This window comes from Nelumbo lutea, chromosome 6 (genome assembly GCF_056320005.1).
Source record: "Nelumbo lutea isolate HS-2025 chromosome 6, American lotus-T2T, whole genome shotgun sequence".
NCBI classification, from domain to species: Eukaryota; Viridiplantae; Streptophyta; class Magnoliopsida; order Proteales; family Nelumbonaceae; genus Nelumbo; species Nelumbo lutea.
In genome coordinates this window covers 40403318-40424724 of record NC_142689.1, presented here as the reverse complement: position 1 = coordinate 40424724, position 21407 = coordinate 40403318, and the positions used below count along the sequence as shown (strand labels likewise).

Here is a 21407-nt window from a genome sequence, read left to right as displayed (position 1 = left end):
CTAAGGGAGAGGGAGGAAATGCCATTCCACCATAAATGGAAATGGAATTTGGATTCTGACCAATCAAAAGTTGAAACTGGAATGGGCCACTCCGAATCCGATTCTAGATCCTTATTCTCGAGAACCAAATGGGCAGTAAATATATATGGAGATGGGTCGAATCCGAAACCTATTTGATTAATAAACAAATGCATTATCCAATTCCGAATAACCAGATTGGCGGATTTTTTAATTCCTTTGACAACCCTTTCCTAAAAATGGGCCAAAGTATCCAACCAAATGCTATTCTAGCCATTTACTGTACCAAATTAATAAGAAATGGCCAGAAATGGGTTTATGGGGCTCTGGGGCCAAACCAATTTGCCACAAAGGAACCTCATTAAGATAAATGATTTATAAGATTCACCAACCCCTTTGATCAAAATTGGTCCCCGGTTCTGCCACATACGTTACTGAATCAAACACTGGGTCATGTTAGAACTCCTTATACGTTACAGAGTGAGAGAGTACAGAGCAAAACAGAACTTCATTGGGATGCGAAAAGCTGCAAATTTTCATGGTAAACGTCATACAAATGCCTCTGCATTAACAAGCTCTCATCTGTTCGTCCTAGAGATCGACTTGTAGTTTTCTTGCTTGAATCCTAGAGATCCCTCGCATGAATCTCAACAATTAATCTTTAGTTTGCAGAAACTAAGTTGTTGACTCTAGGGATCAAGAAGGGTTTTTCTATTATTCCAGTCAGTTGTACTATTTTGATAATCTTTCCTATAGTGAATTTGAGCTGTTTCATATTTATGAGAGCAGGGAACTTGCAGAGTTTCATATTTTTATACCCAACGATGTTGATATGTTTTTCCTTTGCATAGTTTCTTTGTTGTCATGATTGTCTACAGTTGCATCATTTGCATAGTTTCGAATTATTAGTGTGGAATAGTCTCTTGCATCTGTATTCTCATTAACTCAAGGACAAGGAAAACCATTTTGCAAAAATTCTTCCTTGCGAATTATCACTGATGTGGGGTAATTTGGCCCGACCTAATAATGAAGGTACATGTGTACATGACCTGTATGACAGAATGGCAGCTCATCCCAAGTGAATCCAAGTCTTCAACGGACCAAGCTCGGATAACTGAACCACCTCGGGACAGACCCACCTCGAAAGCGAATCCACCTTGGGACAAGTTCACTTCGGGGCACGATTGCATTAAGATAACCTTGGTTACCAGGCACCCCGGCGTTCGTAACAGGTCGGACCCGGGGGGCATCAGTTCGGATAATATTGACCGGCCTCCGCATGATAACCCCAAAGCGACCTCACCAAGTAAGCACCCTCGGATTCTTTGATTCTTAGTATGCAGATTCTCCATGTTCGTCGTCTACTAGTCACCTCCAGCTAGAAGCAGCCAGATTGCGCAGGATCAATTGGCGTCGTTTGTGGGAATCGCTTCAAAAAGCCTTTTTCACCAAGCGCACTGAACTCATCTTCAATGGCATCTTCCAGCAACGCCGGGCAAAGCACCGATATGAACACCTCTGGGGGGCAACTTCAGGTCCCAACTGTCTATATCGAACAGTTTACCGTACCTCTCTGTGTGGATGGGATCCCCACTCTCAATGTGCCTCAGGTTCTTGTACTAGTGAATGCCCCACTCCCCTTGATGGTGGGTACAACCTTCGTCGAACCATCTATCATCCCCCTGGCAGTCGGATAGAATCAATTAGACGACCTGATGCACTGCATGTGGGCTATGTAGGCCCAAATGCAACAGGTCCAACAATTTCAACTATATCAATAGCAGGTCCTACACCACGTTTATCAGCAGCAATACCAGCAGTAGTTTCCTCCACTACTACAGAATCAGTAGACTCAGCAGTCGGTTCCACCTCGGCATCCGGCCACATAGCAAGTCAAGCCTCGCCGCCAGGGTGAGCAACCTCCTCATCAGGGAGAGACCTCCCAAGCCCGGAACCCCCTCGAGAGCCAGGTCTCGTCCCGCGGCAGGAGAGAGAGACAAGTTACTCCTCCCGCTTCCCAATAGGTGAACAGATCGAGAGATACCCAGCCTGCTAGGGCCGTATCACCTTGGCCCTCCCAGTTCGAAGTCCCACCCACGGAGAACCGGTTTGGGGTTCTGGTTGCGGATTCCAGACCAGGCCCTTTACTTCATAGCAGTCATCGTCAACAGTCTGAGCAGCTCCCCGCAAGAATAGTGCCTGATAACACAGAAGCCAGTAGCACTAACGCGGAGCCGGTGAAGAAGCAACAGAAGCGGCGTCGCAAGGCTCACCGAGCTGCAGCCCAAAGCCAGCTCGACCAGCCCAAAGGAAAGGAAGAAGTGAGCTCGGGAACAGCGAAGACTGCCCCACTCCTCTCTGTATCATCTCCACTATCTCCCGAGCTCCTGGCAGTTCCAATGCCCAAGCACTTTAAAGTACCTCCCCTGGACAAGTACGACGGGTCGTTCGATCCGAATGACCACGTAGACTCATTTCAATCACAGATGCACCTAGCCGGGGTGAATGAACCTTGTATGTGCGTGGCTTTCTCCACCACCTTTAAAGGGGTAGCTCGAACATGGTATAGAAACCTAGCGCCCAGGACAATCAAGAGTTGGGCGCAATTTGTGCAAATTTTTACCTCGTACTTCATCACAAGCAAGAGGTGTCCGAGGTCCCAAGAAAGCCTACTCGGCATAGTCCAAAGGAAGGAAGAATCCATCCGGAGCTACATCAAGAGATTCAACGATGCATGCTTATAGATTCCCGATTTAGACTTCGCCATAAGACTCATAGCAGTCAAAAGAGGTATCACCCACAAAGAATTCAAGTGGCACGTGGTCGCCAACAAACCTAAAGACGTTACTGAGTTCCTCAAGCTCACTGACCAGTTCATCGGAACAGATGAAGAAATGAACTAGAAGAGCGAAAACCCACCAGAGAAGACGAAAAGAGAAGGTGAGGCCCCAACAAACGGGGACAACAAGAGGAAAAAGGATGAGTCTGCCCAAAGAGGAGGAAAACCGGATCATTCTTTCCGAGCTCCTCCAGTCGAAAGAACGAATTACACGCCCTTGAACGCAAAACGAACAGAAATCCTCATGGCGATCAAGGATGCCTTTTATGTGAAGTGGCCACCTCGGATGAGAGGGGATCCGAACACCAGAAACAAAAATGTGTACTACCACTTCCACAGAGATCACGGTCATAGCACCGAAAATTGTAAGAATCTCCATGATGAGATAGAAGAGCTCACCTGTCGTGGATATCTAAAAAACTTTGTACTAAGTGATAATAAAAACCAAACAAGTCAGGAGGGAGAGCAAGGTGGAGATGCTCCCGAGTCCAACAACAGGCAAAACGAGTAGCCACAGAGATAGCTACCCGAAGAGAGGCGGTTCGAGGGGTAATACACATGATCACTAGCGGATCGATTGTCGCGGGCTGCACTTCAGCTACTGCGAAGACATCAACTCGTCAAATTGAAAGAGAAGAATAGAATCCTCCAAAAAGGCCGAGGTTAGAAGAACACGCGTGGAATCCAGTATCCCCACAATGATGTGCTCGTCATAAAGATAAGAATTAATGATTTCAAGGTGAAGCGCTTCCTGGTCGACTCCGGTAGCTCGGCAGACATACTCTTCAAGGATGCATTCGACAAGCTGCAGCTTCAGGAGAGCAACATCAAGCCCGCGAGCATTCCCTTGGTAGGCTTCAGCGGAGAGGAAGTCAGGCCCCTGGTAAGAGTTACAGTACCTGTGGAGGTCGGCACCTGGTCTAGCATAGCGAGATTTGACCACACTTTCTTAGTGGTCGCAACTCCCTCCCAGTACAATGCCATAATAGGTTGGCCAATCACCCACACTCTACGCGCAGTGGTGTCCACCTACTACCTGGCCATGAAGTTCCCCACGAACTTCGGAGTAGGGGTAGCGCGAGGTGACCAGCTCAAGTCTTGCAAATGCTACGTCACCGCCCTCAAAGGGAAAGCCATGGCAGTAGACAACCTCGAATTGGAGCAACCTACGAAGTACCATGAGGAGCGAGCTTCACCAATAGAAGAGACGGTTCTTATACCTGTTTCAGTAGAAGATCTAGCCAAGACTCTCCAAATCGGTGCGTTGATTGAGGAGCCTCTACGTTCTCAGCTGGTGAGTTTCTTACTTCAAAACTTAAATGCATTTGCATGGTCCACGGTAGAGATGCCCGACATAGACCCTAGAATAATCACTCACAAACTGAACATTGGTCATGTAGTTAGACCCGTTAGACAAAAGAAACGCAACCTAGCCCCGGAAAGTTGGAGAGCAGTCGACGAGGAAGTCGGGAAGCTTTTCGCAGCCGATTTCATCAGGGAGGTCCATTACCCAAGCTAGGTGGCTAACCCTGTTCTAGTAAAAAAGGCCAATGGTAAGTGGCGCATGTGCGTCGACTATACTGACCTGAATCGAGCTTGCCAGAAGGACTGCTTCTCACTTCCCAAAATCGAGCGTTTGGTGGAGGTGACCTCAGGGCATGAGTTGCTGAGCTTCCTAGATGCTTATTCGGGCTACAACCATATCAGGATGGACCCTGCTGATGAGGAAAAAATGGCCTTCATAACCAAGCTAGGCCGGTACTGCTACAAGGTCATGCCCTTTGGATTGAAAAATTCTGAGGCAACATTTTGCGCAAATTTAATATGAAGTTAAACCCTAACAAATGCGTCTTCGGTGTCACCTTGGGTAAATACCTAGGTTACATCGTTAATCGACGTGGTATCGAAGTCAATCCCGACAAAATCAAGGACATCTTAGATATGAGACCGCCCCACAAATTGAAAGAGGTTCAGAGGTTGAACGGTTGTATAGCCGCTCTGAGCCATTTCATGTCTAAATCGGCAGATCTCTACCTACCTTTCTTCAAGGCAATCAAAAGAAGCAAAGACTTCGAATGGACCGAAGAGTGCTAGCTCACTTTCGATGAGCTCAAAAGGTACCTCGCCAGCATCCCGGTTTTGACCCAATCCGATGAGGGAGATATTTTGAAGTTGTACCTCTCTGCGAGTGATGAGGTAGTCATCTCGGTACTGATAAAAGAAGTAGATCGGGTTCAACGACCCATCTACTATGTTAGCAAAGTTTTGTAGGACGCAAAAATGAGATATCCAGAAATCGAAAAGTTAGCGTAAACACTAGTCATTGCAGCTCGGAAGCTTTAGCCATACTTCCAGGCTCATACCATCGTCGTCCTCACCAACAAACCTCTGAGGCAAGTCTTGCTCAAGCCCAAGGTTTCCTGTAGATTGATGAAGTGAGCAATTGAACTCAGTGAGTACAACATCCAGTACGGGCCTGAACTGCTATCAAGGCCCAAGACTTAGCTGACTTTGTCGCGGAATGTACCTTCAGTGTTGTAGTCCCTAAGTTGATCGAGCCCGAGCATGGAGAAGAAGCTTTAACCAGTGCGGCACCTCTCCTAGTTGGAATGAACCCGACCTGGGATGAGGAGCCCTAGATCCTCCATGTAGATGGCTCGTCAAATCAGCAAGGTAGCGGAGCTGGAATCATTCTGTACGGGCCAACCGGGGAGAAACTAGAGTACATGCTTCGGTTCGAGTTCAATGCATCCAACAATGAAATAGAGTACGAAGCGTTGATAGTCGGGCTCGCCTTAGCAAACGAAGTACGAGCTAAACACCTCATTATTTGCAACAATTCCCAGCTCATGGTCAACCAGGTCACCGGCGAGTACAAAGCTCGCGATCCAACTATGGTCGCCTACTTAGCCAAAGTCAGAGAAGCTCTACTTGATTTTCATTCGTACTTTATTAGGCAGATCCCGAGATCCGAGAACGCTGAGGCCGATGCTTTGTCTCAGTTAGCCAGCACAAGCGACAACACCATGAGGACCGTTTACATAGAGAACCTGCTGATGTGTGGCTCATTGTGACACTAGCAAGTGCACTAGCCGTTCAAGTAATAAAGTAGTGAGTGAAGTATCGTTCCCACGAGGATTTAGGAAACAATTATCAATACTAAATTGAGCACTTCTTATCTGATCAACAAATAAATCAAAACTTTAATGAAAGCTAAAAAAAATCCTAAATTAAAATCTATCTAATCATTGGCCCAATTGCCTTCAATTCAGGTTAGAAGAGTAAGCAGTAAATGTCAATCTCAGAATTCAGCAATCTATCAATTTGGATCATTCGAATGAATCATGATTGAGCCTTGGTTTGGTGAAACCCCAAGGTCATGAACAGCCTCTCTCAAGTGCATGTTCATCCTATGCATGAGTGACGGTTCTTCTATCTCTAGCAAGAATCTAATCCCCATGCATGCATTTCTTCAAACACTTCTAAGGCATCAATTCAAATCTGAATTGATCACCAACTGAATTGTGCAAGTTATCTCTAACCTTGCACTCAATTCAGTTCTTGAATAGTAGATCTGAATTCCTAGAGTCTCTCTCAAGCACTCTAGGAATTCCAAGCTGTAGATTAATTCGCCCAATCTGAAAATTGCAGATCTGAATTCTCTTTCAAGCAATTCAGATCTTGCAATCTCAGATCTGAGAATTCAGATCTGAGTTTTGAAGGTTAGTTGGCCGAATTAATCTACAATCACACCCTTATTCAAGAAACTTCAAATACAATGCATGACCATTTGAATGAATCAAAAAGAATTAGATTGCTGAACTGAAATTTTACAAGCTGAAATACATCAAGGAAGAATGGAAACAAGGAGAAAGAAGAAAGAACATATAACTAAGAAACTGAATTCAAATCAAAAGAGAATGAAACTACAAATGATTTATTACAGAAGATCTTGAATCACAAACTCTCAATTCGAACTCACCTTCTTCTTCTAGCTTGCTTGTCTTGAACTTCCTTCAGCCCTTCTTCTTCTTCTTCCTTGCGCCTAGCCTTCTTCTCTTCTCTTCTCTCAAGGTGGCCGAACCTCTAAGAGTGGGAGAGCCTTCCTCTCAAGCAATTGAACAACTTTCTCCCCTCCTAGAGGCCTCCTTATATAGTTTTTCAAGGGGGCTCTTGCCCCTTCTTGAAGCCTCTAGAATGGGGTGTATTACACCCCTCATGAACCTTCTAGAGTGATCCCTCCTTCTCTTCAAGAAACTCCTAGAAGTTGCCGCCCCTAGCTCCCTTTGGGCTGCTATTTGGACTACAACTTAGCTTGCTTTTGAGCTCATGTGGGCTACACTCTAGGCTGTTATTTGGGCTAAAAATGGGCCTTCCTTGCTGGGCCGAATTCTCCTCATAGCTAGGCTTTATTTTCTTGGGTTTTCTCAAGGAATTCACTTGCTCTTTTTGGGCCGAAGTGCTCTCTCTTGCTTCCACGACCGGGCTGGACTGAAATTGGTCTTTTTGAACCTTCTTTTCTTGCCTTTTTCCTTCCTTTTCTTGTATTGATTATCCCTGAACCTATTCTTAGCATTAAGCTAAATTAAGGCAAAAATTAATAAAACCGGCATAAAAATCCATGCTAAAGTCCTCAAAAATTATAGATAAATTGTAAGTTCATCACCTGCCTCGGCCTAGATGGATCGATACACTCGCAAGCTACCTGCTTCACAAGACCCTATTGCACAAGCAAAGCCAAGATGGATCGATACACTCGCAAGCTACCTGCTTCACAAGACCCTCCTTGCAGATCATAATGCAACTAGAAGGGTAGTGTTAGACAGTTTTGTATGCCCTTAGCTTCAATCCGAATGATGTACTTTATGAGTTTATTGTAAATGAATAAAAGTACATATTTGATTCATGTTCTCTTGGTATGTTTCTGTGTAATACCCTTAAACTAGATACTTAATGAGACTCGTGTTAGTTTAGAATGTTCACAGCCAGTGGGGCGGTCTAGGGAGACCTATCCTGATAAGGCTGACATTGTTGTGCCACCAAGTCGAATGGGGTGGCCTATCTCAGTTGCCAGGGTGAGACCCTAGGTGCATACAGTGTAGAATTAATTGAATCTTTGAACTGGACCAGATTTCCAGAATTGCCCTGGACCTTGGAGATTGATGGGCAAAACTGGAAAGTTACACCCGACCCCTAGACTCAATTATGATACTGCACTAGGTGTCGGATTAGGTTATCTTTGATGTACCAATCAGTGAGATCCTTAGCGGGGGTCAAAACCTGGGTATGTCGGGACAGTCTGAGAATTCATCTGAGTGGGTGATCATAGTGACAGGATCAGCCCCTTTGTCAGGCAAAGGTAATGATCGGGGATGCACTCTCACTAATGGAAACCAAGACCATCGGCACCCGATTTCAATCGTTGAGATTTGTTTTGCAAAGTATATTTTATATGAGATATAAAAGCATATATATTATGGTTTCTAAAAGGTTTGCAAAAAGGTTTTAATTCCTGGGATCCATATAAGTAGAGAGTGCAACAATGTTCCTTGCAGCCGAGGGAGAGGTCCTCTCTTGTCGGGCAGTGTATGATCATTATGGGCTGAGAGGTTAAGTGTAAGACCATTGAGGATAATACCTGATGGGCTAATCTTGCATCTGCCCACATTCCCTGGGTGTTACAAGGTGGCTTGACCCAGGGACCACTTAGGGTAAGTGTTGGGCTCATAGAGCCCATTTGATGGGTTTCAGGGGGTGCACTGTCCATAATAGTGTATTCGGCCAGGCCTTGTAACAAAGGCTGGGCTGAACCCATGTGGCTGAAGTGTAGATCAATGCTTGGGTCCCACGCCATAAAAGGAAGCCCAACTGGGTAGCAGTTAGGAAGGTTAAGTGAGCACATTAAGTTTTGGATCAGCTACTGTTGATTTTGCTCCATCCTGCACTGCGCCATCTTCAGTGGGAGCAGTCTTTGGATCCTTCCTTGGGCGTGAACACCTTCATTGGGAGATATTACTTCTCCGTATCAAGTATAATCTTCTCCTATTTCTTTTGGTTCAGATCTGATTCAGTTTATGGTTCAAGATTAATCATTGAAAATATGATTTTCTAAATAGGGAATGCGATTCCTAGTTGATAAGGAGAGAAATTTTTTTTTGAAATTTGCCCCTTTATTCCGCAAGATTTGGGTGTCCATACGATGGATCTTTCATCCCATCAGGTAGAGTGACAGGCAGCCAAGTACGTCATAATAGACGGACGGCTGTACCGAAGATCCTACACGCTCCCCTACCTGTGCTGCTTGTGACCCTCAGAATTCGAGCTTGTTCTTCGCGACACTCATGAAGGCCTGTGTGGCGGACACCTGGGGGGCAAGGCTCTCACCCAAAAAGCGCTATGACAGAGTTACTACTGGCCAACGATGAAGGCATATGCATTGGAACTCATCAAAAATTGCGACAAGTGTCAGAGGTACGCCAACGTCCACCACCAGCCTACTGCTGACCTAAAGTATCTCACCAGCCCGTGGCCCTTCGCGTAGTGGGGAATCGACATCCTTGGACCATTCCCGCCAGCGACAGGACAGAGTAGATTCTTGGTGGTAGCAGTCACAAAGTGGGTGGAGGCCGAACCGTTGGCGACAATCACGGCCCAAAGCATCCAAAACTTCTTCTAAAGAAGCATAGTGTGTCGCATCGGACTACCTCGAGTGTTTATTTCCAATAACGGCAAACAATTTGAAGACATCAAGTTTCAGAATTGGTGCAGCCAGATGGGGATACAATAAAATTTCACCTCGGTGGCACACCCCCAGGAAAATGGTCAAGCTGAAGTTACGAACAGGGCCATCCTCCATGGATTGAAAGCACGCCTAGCCCGAGCTAAAGGACTATGGGTAGACGAGCTGCCCAGTGTACTGTGGGCCTATTGAACCACTGTGAAGACCGCCACGAGTGAAACTCCTTTTAACCTCACTTACGGCACGGAGGCAATCATACCAGCCAAAATCGAGGTGCCCGTGCTATGACTAGAGGCATATGACGAAGAGGCAAATGATGACGAGCTACGCACCAACCTCAACCTAGTTAAAGAGGTACAAGACCTCGCACACATCCGGACTGTGGCCTACCAGCAAAGAGTGGCTTGGTACTATAACGCTAGAGTCAAGAAGCGGAACTTCCACGTCGGAGACCTGGTACTTCGTAAAATCATGGTGCATGAGCCCGATGTTGGTAAGCTCAGACCGAATTGGGAAGGACCCTACCAAGTAAAGGGGGCACTCGGGAAAGGTACATACGAGCTCGAAACCCTAGAAGGGAAACAGGTGCCCCAGGCATGGAACGTTAACAACTTGAGGCAGTACTATCTGTAATCGCCTAACTGGAGAGCGGACTGCAAGTCACTCCCAGAAGTCTAAGGACTAAAAGTGTCGAGCTGATAGAAGACTCTAGCACCACATAAGACCCAGTCGCCTCTTCGGCATGGGCAGAGTTAAGAAGGGTGGACAATAAGTCACCCCCAAGGCCTAAGGGCTAAGGTACCGAATAGTCGGATTCGTCATTATATAAGTCCCAGTCGCCTCTTCGGCATGGGTACCCAAAACCCAGTCGCCTTCTCAGCATGGGTGTATAAGTCCTAGTCGCCTCTTCGACATAGGCAAAATACCTCTAAACACCTAAGGCAAAGGCAGCTCGGGTGTGAGTCGTACGATGTCTAGCCCACTCCGGCACAAAACAACAGGTTGGACCCGTTAAGGGACAACTGACATTTAAATGAGTAGCACGAGCGTGATTTATTCCTGCTAGTTTGGGCAAGCAGTTAGGGGTAATCCACACTAAGAGAATTCTTATGGTTGGTTATCCCTACTTATCGTCCAGCTCGGTAGCCCGACAACTCGGATAACCTATACATTTGCTACTCAATTGGAAGCCACTCACACTTGGAATATTTTTACAAAAAGATGATGTATTTCATTGACAAAGTAATTGTAAGTATAGAAGATTTCTTTGTGACCCAAGCTCAATAGCTTTGGGGGTGTACATTCATAACTCAAGGGAAAACAAAAAAAAAAAATCTAGGAGGATTGCCAGCCACGTCCGAAGGGCCCACTACTTTGACCTCGCCATCGCTCTCCTCCTCTAACGAGTCGGGTTCCTCATTCGCTGTCGTAGCCACTTCGGGAGCTAAACCTGCCATTGTGATAGCACTGAGGTCAAGACCAGGGAACTTTCGCCAGACCAGATATCTGCATAGTTTGAATCTGGAGCAGTAGGAACTCGATCCATACTCGACTTGAAGGGCATGGAAGTCCAAGGATTCCCTGAAGCGTTCAACAGCCTTAGTTCTCTCTTCTGACCATGCCTCCTCGATGGCAGTCTCAAAAATCTGAGTTCTCTCTTGGACCATTGCTTCAAGGTTCTCGATCTCTTGTTGAAACCGCGTCCTCTCCTCAGTCATCTTCGTAATCAGCTCCTCCTCCTTCGTGGCCATCGCAAAAATCTGATCCTTGTACTTGGTGTTCTCCTCGGTCGCGGTGAAGCTTCCGTTCCTCTACTTTGGCGTCCCGAGCCTGCTTTGACTGGACCGCAGACTGCCAAGCCAATGCGTGAAGGGCGGAGTTACCTATCATAAGTAAATCGAGGTCAGTACAAAAAAAAGGAAAGAAGAGAGGGAGAAAGAAGCCAAAGGCAGAAGGCTTACCACCATGCAGTGACTAGAAGCTAGTCCCAAAAGTCATTTCGGGAGCATATCAGCCCATCGCGTGACCTCCTTCGGGAAGACAACGTCTTAACTCTTCCGCACCATGAACACATGGTTCGTGATACTCTCCTCCTCGTCAGCAAGAGCGAGCTCCAGCTCGGCAGTAGACTCTTCTGGCATAGATCCATCCTCTGGTTCCTGAGGATGGGCCTCCTCCTTGCAGCCCTCCATCGCAATCACCCCGAGGTCCGCGGGTTGGGCCTCTTCCCTTAGGGGTTCGGTGGAGATCGGTTCAGCAACCTAGACCTCGGCTGCTTCGGATACCTGAACCTCGGGTGCTTCAGATGTCGAAGTCTCCTCCCGATGGAGTCTCTTCACCACCTTTCACTTTTTCCCCTTCCGGGAACTCATCAAGAGGCTTCTTGCATCAACCTCTGGCATCGTAGCTGCAAAGAAAAAAAAAACAATTAGTCGAAAAAGCCTAAAAGATGCTTTGAGCAAAAATTTGAAAGGAAACCTACCAGGAGGGCTCAAACCAACTCTCATCAGTGCCTCCTCGGCCAAGAAGCTCTTCATCTCAAGGTCGAGGTCCCTCCAAGAGTTAATCATTGCCCTAGTTTTCACATCCAAGATCATCCTAGGGTCTTGGGTAGCAACCCTCCAGTGGGTTGGAAAAGACCACCCTTCCGAGTTACAAATGATGAGGTACTGTCTTTTCCCGGCTGGAACCTTGTTCGGGCAGCTGGACAGATCTTAAATTCAGGCCTGGAGGAGATGTAGTAGCTCTGTCATACGTCCCCGCACAGATAGGCTGAATTTCGCTTGATCGCGTAGATCAAGCTAAAGACATCAAGGGACAAAGGTCGGTTGTAGGCGTCGAACAAAGAAATGGTACCAACTATGTTCCAAATAGAGTTCGGATGAAGCTAGTCGATGGTGATGTTGTAGAATTTGACTACTTCTATCAGAAAGGGGTGAAGAGGGAAGCACAGCCCTGCCACAAGCTCACTGTGGTCGTGATCCCAAGGATACTGACCTAGTGGAAAACTGAAAATCAAGTTGTCAGGAAAACGATACTGAGATGCCAGGTACCGCAACCTATCCAAAGATAGTTTAGAAGGCCCGAAGTTGTTAGCCTTCCGACCTCGAGAAGAAGTCGGAGCCCGTGACCTAGAGAACGGGCCCTCTTCCTAGGCTTCGGTCTCCCCGAGCCGAGATGGCCCAGCTTCGGGGACAAAGGTTCCCTCTACAGACCGATGAAGGGAGGCACCCTGCTGTAGACTGGCTTCCCCAGCAAGAACAACGGCGCCCTTCTTGCTAACACTATCTACAAGCCTATCTATGCTAGAGCTCGACATAATTGGAAACAAGAAAAAGCTAAGAGACTCGCCAAGATCGAAGAACGAAGTGGAAAGCGGGAAGAAAACTGAGCTGCGAGACCTTGACACAACTTTGGGAGAGCTCAATTGCAGAATTTGTGGCAAGGAATGAGTCGTGGACCCTCCTATTTATAGCCGCTATGTTCGAGAACTAATGGTCAAGATTAAAGCAATCCTACGGCTCCTAGGAAAACCGGTTGTGCGACCCCCAAGGGTAAATTCGATTTAGCGCATTTTTTGACATCCACGGAGTTTAGAATTTGTGTGATATTCGTGCGTGACGTGACTTGCATTTTCCTGGTTGAGCCAGGTGGCCGAACGAGTCCGACCCGTGGGTTATCTAACTAGCTACCCGGTCCTGGGACCAAATCCACTTGGCTTGTCACAAACTCCCTGCACCAGGTCAGGACCCTTGGCCCGGGGAGTGGGGGAAATTGATGTGGGGTGATTTGGCCTGACCTAATAATGGAGGGACACATGGACACGACCTAGTTGACAGAATGACAGCTCATCCCAAGTGAACCCAAGTCTTCAATGGACCAAACTCGGATAACCGAACCACCTTGGGACAGACCCACCTCAGAAGCAAATCCACCTTGAGACAAGTTCACTTCGGGGCACGATTGCATTAAGATCACCTCGGTTACCAGGCACCTCGACGTTCATAACAAGTCAGACCCGGGGGGCATCAGTTCGGGTAATATTGATCGGCCTCCACATGATAACCCCGAAGATCTCGTAACGGGATTCCATGTTTCATGGGATCACGCCTCGTAACAGTTGGCCTTATCTCCTCCGACCGATTCGAATGGCAACAATATGCCTTATCGGCTGGTGACGTTATCTCCCATTAATTCGGTGATAGGCCACATCACGATGAGAATTCCAAAACCACTCCAAAAAACCCGCGAAGACTCCAGTATAAAAAGACCCCAACCCTTTGGGGGTAGAGGCGCGCAATTACTGCTTACTAGCTCTCCTACTTTCTTATCACTTTCAATGCGCACATACTGACTTAAGCATCAGAGCAACCTCACTAGGTAAGCACCCCCGGATTCTCTTATCCTTTCTGTGCAGATTCTTCACGTCCGTCGTCTACTAAGAGCCAAATCATGTTCAGGTAAGAGCAGCCAGATTGCGTAGCATCAACCACCATTACTGGTATAACTCCAAAACTAATGGTCTTAACTTGGTGATACTCAATAAATCTGAAGTCAGAAAAATATTTTGGCACTTGAAACTCCCAAACAATGTTTATAAGAAAGGATACAACCAATAAAGTGTCAAAACATTGATTTTTCAAAATTTTCTTTCCTTTTTTCTTCTTTTGAAAAAGCCCAAAGGCATATTCATTCATCCGAGTCGGTTATTAAATCTGATAGAATTACATGACTTAAAGAAAGAGAATATGTATAACAATTTCAACATCTTCCCCACAGACTGGACATGCAATATCATTGAAATGAGAGTGCCAGCTGGCAAGTCTTTCTTTTGAAGGAAAAACATTATATACACATTTCCATACAAACTACTTGACTAAGGGGGGTAAGAGCTTCATCTAACATAGGTGAGGTGTCTCTTTTTCATATCATTGTGAAGGAAGCTAGATGTGGACCACTTGGGGAACCAGTGGTAAGCAACTTAATGCACGTAAGATGAGGTTGTTACTTTCCCATGAAGGGTGAATCTCCACACAAGCCCATCAATGGCCTCCATATTTAGTTGAGATAGGGGTTTATATATAGCCTTGTAATTAATTTCCATGTATTTGGTTTGAAAGAAAAGGTAGGGAAACCTATACAAACTTACCTTTTCCTTCCTCTCCTTACCTTTTCTTTCAAACCAAACATAGCCCAAAGTTCTGCATTCCAAGTGCCTATGGTAGAATTGTGAACTACCATGTGTTGCAAAACTTCCAAACGTCTTTCATTTTGCTAGAGTCCTAGCCCCTGAGTTTAACCTTTTCAGTCATCGAAAGGGTTTCTACTAGAAATAAGGCAGAGAAAATATCAGTGCACGTGATGAACACTAAGCAAAAGATAAATCAATAAATAAAAATAAAAACAAAGAGGACCACTTGTAAGATCCGTATCATCATTAATTAGCTTTATCTCATGTACTTGGGGACAGATATGTAAATCATATTCTGTCATTCCATCCTTGTTTTCTCTTGCTAATCCTTTCTACACGTGAAAACATCTCCTATGTGCAAGAAAGCCTTTTTATCTTACTGTTAAATTTGTCTAGGTCTTTGTATGGCCTTTCCCAATGTGTACTTAGAGTAGATCAATTCAATGAGTGGATACAAATTTCCCATCTGCAAGTAGTACCACTCTAGCTTTTGCCTTTGGGTTGTTTTCTACTTTCTATTTTGTTGTGTTTTATATTTCAAGTTTATGGTTCTTGTTTCTGCTTCTTGTTTTCTGTTATATCTGTTTTCTACAACTTTTGCTACTTGTAGAATCCCTTTTGGTCTACCATTTCAAAATCCTTTGAATGATTTGTTTTCCTTTTTGGTCCTTACTTCCCAATTACCCAAAAATTGTCCTAAAATCTCTCAACCTCTCCCCTCCCCCTTTCCCTAAAAACTCTCTTAAATCTTTCTAAAGTATTTCTATTTCTAACTCATCCCATGTTTACCTCTTATTGGATAGGGAGTTTATCTCTATCTATCAACGCTATCCATGAAAGTTTTCACTTATGCCACATTGATTTCATTGTCAACTTCAACTTAATGTTACTTAATTTTCCTAATGGCTACATATAATGAATGTTATTTTTGTATCATTTCTCTTATTTCTCACACTTACAATATGAAATATGTAATTTTTTTCTCTTTGTCATACACCTAAGTTGTATGTTTGCATGTTTTTTCTAAATTTTGTTGAAAACATCAGAAGTCTCAAGCTCTACTAGTGGAAAAAGAGGTTTTTCAAATGTATGGGGGGATTTTGAAAAGTTTATTGATGATGATGGAAAACCAAAAGTGAAGTGTAAGTTCTACGAGAAAGCATACATTATAGATTCTGGCTATGGCACATCCAATTTGAGACAACATATGAAAATATGTAAAGAAATGATAATTGAGACCTGTAGTCCTTGAAGTAGGACTAACATATTTGATGAAGTTGCATAAAAGGAAGCAATGGCAATGGTAATAATAAGGCATAACTATCCCCTCTCATATGTAGAGCATGAAGGAAACAGAAATTTTCATACTGTTTTGAATTCTAATGTTCGGCATATTACTGAAAACATCATTAAGGCTAATATTTTAAGATTATATAAGAGAGAAAGAGAGAGAAGAAAAGGTTTTATGATTTGTTGCATTCCATCCATGGTAGAATTAATCTTACATTGGATATGTAGACTTCGATCATAATAGAGTCCTATATTTGCATTACAGTACATTTTGTGGATTTTGATTGGTGCATTTTTTTTTACAATTTTCTTCTTTTATTGCATTTCTACAATTTTTTGGTATTTTCTGTGATTTCTTGGTATTTTTCAGCATTTTCTGCAAATTTGTTTTGGCTTTTCTCTGCATTTTCTGCAATTTTCTGTTATTTTCTTCTACTTTCTGGTATTCTCTGTAATTTTCTATTATTTTTTAAATTTTCTGCATTTTCTATAACTCCATGGTAGTTTTGCTATTTTTTTGCAAGTTTCTGGTATTTTTCTGCAATTTTCTTGTATTTTCTGCATTTTTGGTATTTTCTACAATTTACTGGTATTTTCTGTAATTTCTGCTATTTTTCTGAAATTGTCTACAATTTTATGTTATTTTCTGCATTTTCTGTAATTTTTTGTTATTTCTTGTTATTTTCTGTAATTTCTGCTATTTTTTCTGCATTTTCATCTATTTTCTTCAATTTTCTACTCTTTTTCTGCATTTCTGCAATTTTCTAGTATTTTTCTGCAATTTCTGGTATTTTCTGCATTTTTATTTTCTTCAATTTTCTACTCTTTTTCTGCATTCTCTTCAATTTTTCTGCATACTATTTTCTGCAAATTTTTAGTATTTTTTTGCAACTTTCTACTATTTTCTGCTACTTTTTTTTTTGCACTTTTCTGCTATTTCTGGTATTTTCTGCTTTTTTTTTCTCCATTTTCTGCAATCTTCTGTTAATTTTCTACTTTTTTCTGCAATTTTCTGATTAATTTCTGCATTTTTTGGTGTTTTCATGCATTTTCTACAAATTTCTTGTATATTTTTGCAATTTTCTGCATATTTTGTGAATTTTCTCCAATTTTTCTGATTAATTTCTACATTTTCTAGTGTTTCCATGCATTTTCTTGTATTTTCTATTATTTCGGGTATATAGGTCAACCCAACCCATTTATACCACATGGCAATCTTGGGAGAGTTGTTTCTCTCAAAAAGTTGTTATTTTTTGGGTATATAAGCTGACACAACCCATTTCTTCCATGTTGCATCATTGAAAGGTGTTTCATCCAAAATAACATTTTCGGGTACATGGGTCGATCCGACCCATTTATACCACTTGATAGTCTCGGGAGAGTTGACTCTCTCAAAAGTTGTTGTTTAGGGTATACCGGTCGACTCGACCCACTTATATATTTATATGCTATGGTAGGTGGGTTAGAATGGGTAAGGGTGGGAAAGGGTCATATGAATGGATTAAGTGGGTCAATATGGATGGATCAGATAGGGTGGGTCAAGGTTAAAGTGGGTTATGACCTTTTAGCAAGCATTGATGATGGATCATGATGGATTGGTGGATTAAGATGAGTGAATTGATACTCAATCCTTATCCAAACCAACCAAACCCAATCCACCCATTTGACAACCGTAGGGCCAACCTGTTGAGAAACTTAACTGGGACATCTCAGTCAATATTTTCTCTTAATATCACCTGAATCAAGAAATTGATACGACTTTTTGGATTATAGGGTTTGACATGCGTGATGAAAAGGCAAGGGTGTTAGGAAACAGTTGCACCAATATAATCCTAAGATGCACCATGCAGAAGCGTCAGATAGAGTTTAGGTTTATTTTAGCTTTTTGGATATATATTTGGATAAAATTAAATTAGCTTATATCTTTGGTGGGTCGTTCACCCAAAACCTGACTGTCTCATGCATAAGAAAAGAAAAGAAAAGAAATATCAAATAACCATGCACCACCATACATGCCGGTGGCATTTTCTTTTAAACTTAATCTCCCATCTCTTAACTAATTCCATTTATATACTTCTCTTCTTCCATTGAATGCGTGAATTTAAGGACCCCCTCTCCTGCAGAATTAGGTGAATTTTCTATATGTATAACGTATGTACTTGTATATATTTTCATGCATGAGTATATATGTATATGAATGACTATTATGACTATATGAGAGAGAAAGAGATGTCCGGTTTAATTTTGTCCAACTGGTTTTCTCGTCTGGGGTCTGCTGGGCTGGTTTACCTTAAATTCCCAACGACCTCTATGGCGTGTTTCAAGGTGTTAGTGGGCTAAAAGGAGAGAGACGGTGCAATTGAAGAAGAATCTGGCCACATTAATTAATTCTCCTATAAATCCGTGTAACTTCATTTCTCTCTTCCACAGTCATACGCCTCCATTTCTTTCCTCTTCTTCCTTTTAGCTCTCTGGTTTTCCGACGTAAAAACCCAGGTCTGAGGTCTCACTAACCTCCTTTTCTTCATTTTATTCCTTTACATTATCTAGTTTCCCAGTTTTCGTACATGAGTTCTTCATTTCTTCCTTTCACAGTCGCAGTCTCTGCAGGCTTCTTTTCTCCTCTTTCGACGCCATTTTCCTCTACATATATAGCTTCCTTATTTCTGCAGCTCCCAGCTTAATAAGCCGGTGACACGGAAGAACATCTCCCGTAGTTGATTTTATGATTTTATCATTCATATAGGAAGACGTACGTTCCCAATGCAGGGTTGCGATGACCTGTGAGGTTGGTGTCGACAGGGGAAAACCAACATTTTTTCATCGCACACACTGGAGTGCTTTCTATTTTCAAGCTACCTTCCAGAACCCAGTTCCAGGGTTTACCGGAGTCGAGTAATTTTCCGGCTATAAAAAAAAAAAAAAATCCGCTGTGAAATTGCTTTTTACCGGCGGCGGCAATCAATCATCCAATCCTCCTCCCATGGATGCATCTACGACTCTGTTGCTCTTGGCAGCCATTATGGCGTATTTACTCTGGTTCAGACTCATCTCCCGGTCATTAAAAGGTCCACGTGTCTGGCCCCTGTTGGGTAGCCTTCCGGGACTGATCGACAACGCCGATCGCATGCACGACTGGATCGCCGAGAATCTCCGAGCGTGTGGCGGCACGTACCAGACCTGCATCTGCGCCATCCCCTCTCTGGCGCGAAAGCAAGGGCTTGTGACCGTCACGTGCGATCCGCAGAATCTGGAGCACATACTGAAGACCCGATTCGACAACTATCCGAAGGGCCCTACCTGGCAGGCTGTGTTCCATGATCTACTCGGTGAAGGCATCTTCAATTCTGATGGAGACACGTGGCTTTTCCAGAGGAAAACCGCTGCTCTCGAATTCACCACCCGAACGCTGCGCCAAGCCATGGCTCGGTGGGTGAACCGAGCCATCAAACTGAGGTTCTGCCCGATTCTGAAGGCGGCTCAGCTCGAATCCAAGCCGGTCGATCTTCAGGACTTGCTGCTCCGGCTCACCTTCGATAACATATGCGGGCTGGCGTTCGGTAAGGACCCACAAACCCTATCTCCGGGTCTCTCAGAGAACGGCTTCGCTTCGGCCTTCGACCGAGCCACGGAGGCGTCGCTGCAGCGCTTTATCTTTCCTGAGTTCATATGGAAGCTGAAGAAGTGGCTTCGGCTCGGCTTGGAAGTCACCTTGACTGAGAGCGTCGAACACGTGGAGAAGTATCTAGCCGATGTCATCAAGACACGTAAGCTCGAGCTTCTGAATCAACACCAAGGTGGGACCCACCATGATGACTTGCTCTCGAGGTTCATGAAGAAGAAGGAATCCTACTCGGATTCGTTCCTGCAACAAGTCGCACTGAATTTCATCCTGGCTGGCCGTGACACGTCATCCGTGGCGCTGAGCTGGTTCTTCTGGTTGGTGATGCAGAACCCGAGAGTGGAGGAGAAGATCTTACGCGAGATCTGCACCGTTCTCATGGAAACACGTGGCAACAACCCATCGAAGTGGGTGGACGAGCCCCTGGCGTTCGAGGAAGTTGACCGTTTGATCTACCTGAAAGCGGCATTGTCGGAGACCCTGCGACTCTACCCGTCGGTGCCGGAAGACTCAAAGCATGTGGCAGCCGACGACGTGCTGCCGGACGGAACTTTCGTTCCGGCGGGTTCGGCAATCACGTATTCTATATATTCGGCGGGCAGGATGAAGTTCACGTGGGGGGAGGACTGCCTTGAGTTCCGACCGAAGAGGTGGTTATCACCCGACGAGAAGCAATTCGAAGCCCAACATCCATTCAAGTTCGTAGCTTTTAACGCCGGGCCCAGGATCTGTCTTGGGAAGGACTTAGCTTATCTGCAAATGAAGTCGATCGCGGCTGCAGTGTTGCTACGACACCGGCTGAGCTTAGCACCGGGCCACCGCGTGGAGCAGAAGATGTCCTTGACTCTGTTCATGAAGTACGGGCTGAAGGTTAACGTGCACCACAGGGATCTGACGGCGATCGCCTCTTCCATACACAGGGAGACTGAGGGGAAGCTGAGGGGAAGCTGTGGGGTGTAGAAGGTTTGGCCGTTAACTGCAACGGCGTCACTCCGGCAGCTTGTGATGATCGTCGAGTGGGGGATGAAATGATTGTTGAGGTGGCTTAGGGAGGAGGGTGGTCGACTGTGAATAGTGAAAAAACAGGTATATTATATATATATATATATATATATATATAATTATTATCAGATAACTAAAAGAAATAATTTCAGTGTTTTATGCAGGTGAGTACTGAGGACAGAGGAGTGTTAATTTAAGCATATCTGCGTATGTGGTCTCTCATTTAACTTATCAGAAGGAAAGAGATTGAAAGAAAAGAATGGTGTAAGTGTTAAATTTAAAACTTGAAAGAGGAGGGTAGTTAAGTAGAAAAACGTAGAGCAGAATCTGTGAAAGAGAAAACAGGAGAAAAAATGCAAGTCTGAGAGAAGACAGAAGAAGATTCAGATTGAGATGGTTTAATTTCTTTATAGGATTTGTTGATATGAGAAGATGGACTGGGTCTCTGTAGAAGTACAGATTGAATGGGGGAAACCAGCTTTTCCTCTGTTTACTGTAGAAAGCAATTTTATAAAATATAATTTCTTTTGTATTTGTAGCTATTGAGCTTTACTGCAGAATGAATAAACAAACTTATCAATTAATGGAGTACAGGAATTGAATGACATAAACTGTAAACGTCATGAGATAAAGAACACGATTTCTTCCCCTTGTCCTGCGCTTTGCAGTTGAGATATTACAGTGATTTGTGATTATTCCATTTGGG

The 21407-nt window shown here is 44.3% G+C and overlaps 1 pseudogene across 1 annotated transcript; it reads left to right on the top strand.

The window, feature by feature from the left end:
* The first annotated feature begins 18625 nt into the window (after nt 1-18625).
* On the top strand, nt 18626-21043 carry LOC148848699 (cytochrome P450 86A8 pseudogene; annotated as a pseudogene). The gene is made up of 2 exons (XR_016100174.1): nt 18626-20785; nt 20854-21043. The product of XR_016100174.1 is annotated as a cytochrome P450 86A8 pseudogene (transcript).
* The last annotated feature ends 364 nt before the right edge of the window (nt 21044-21407 follow it).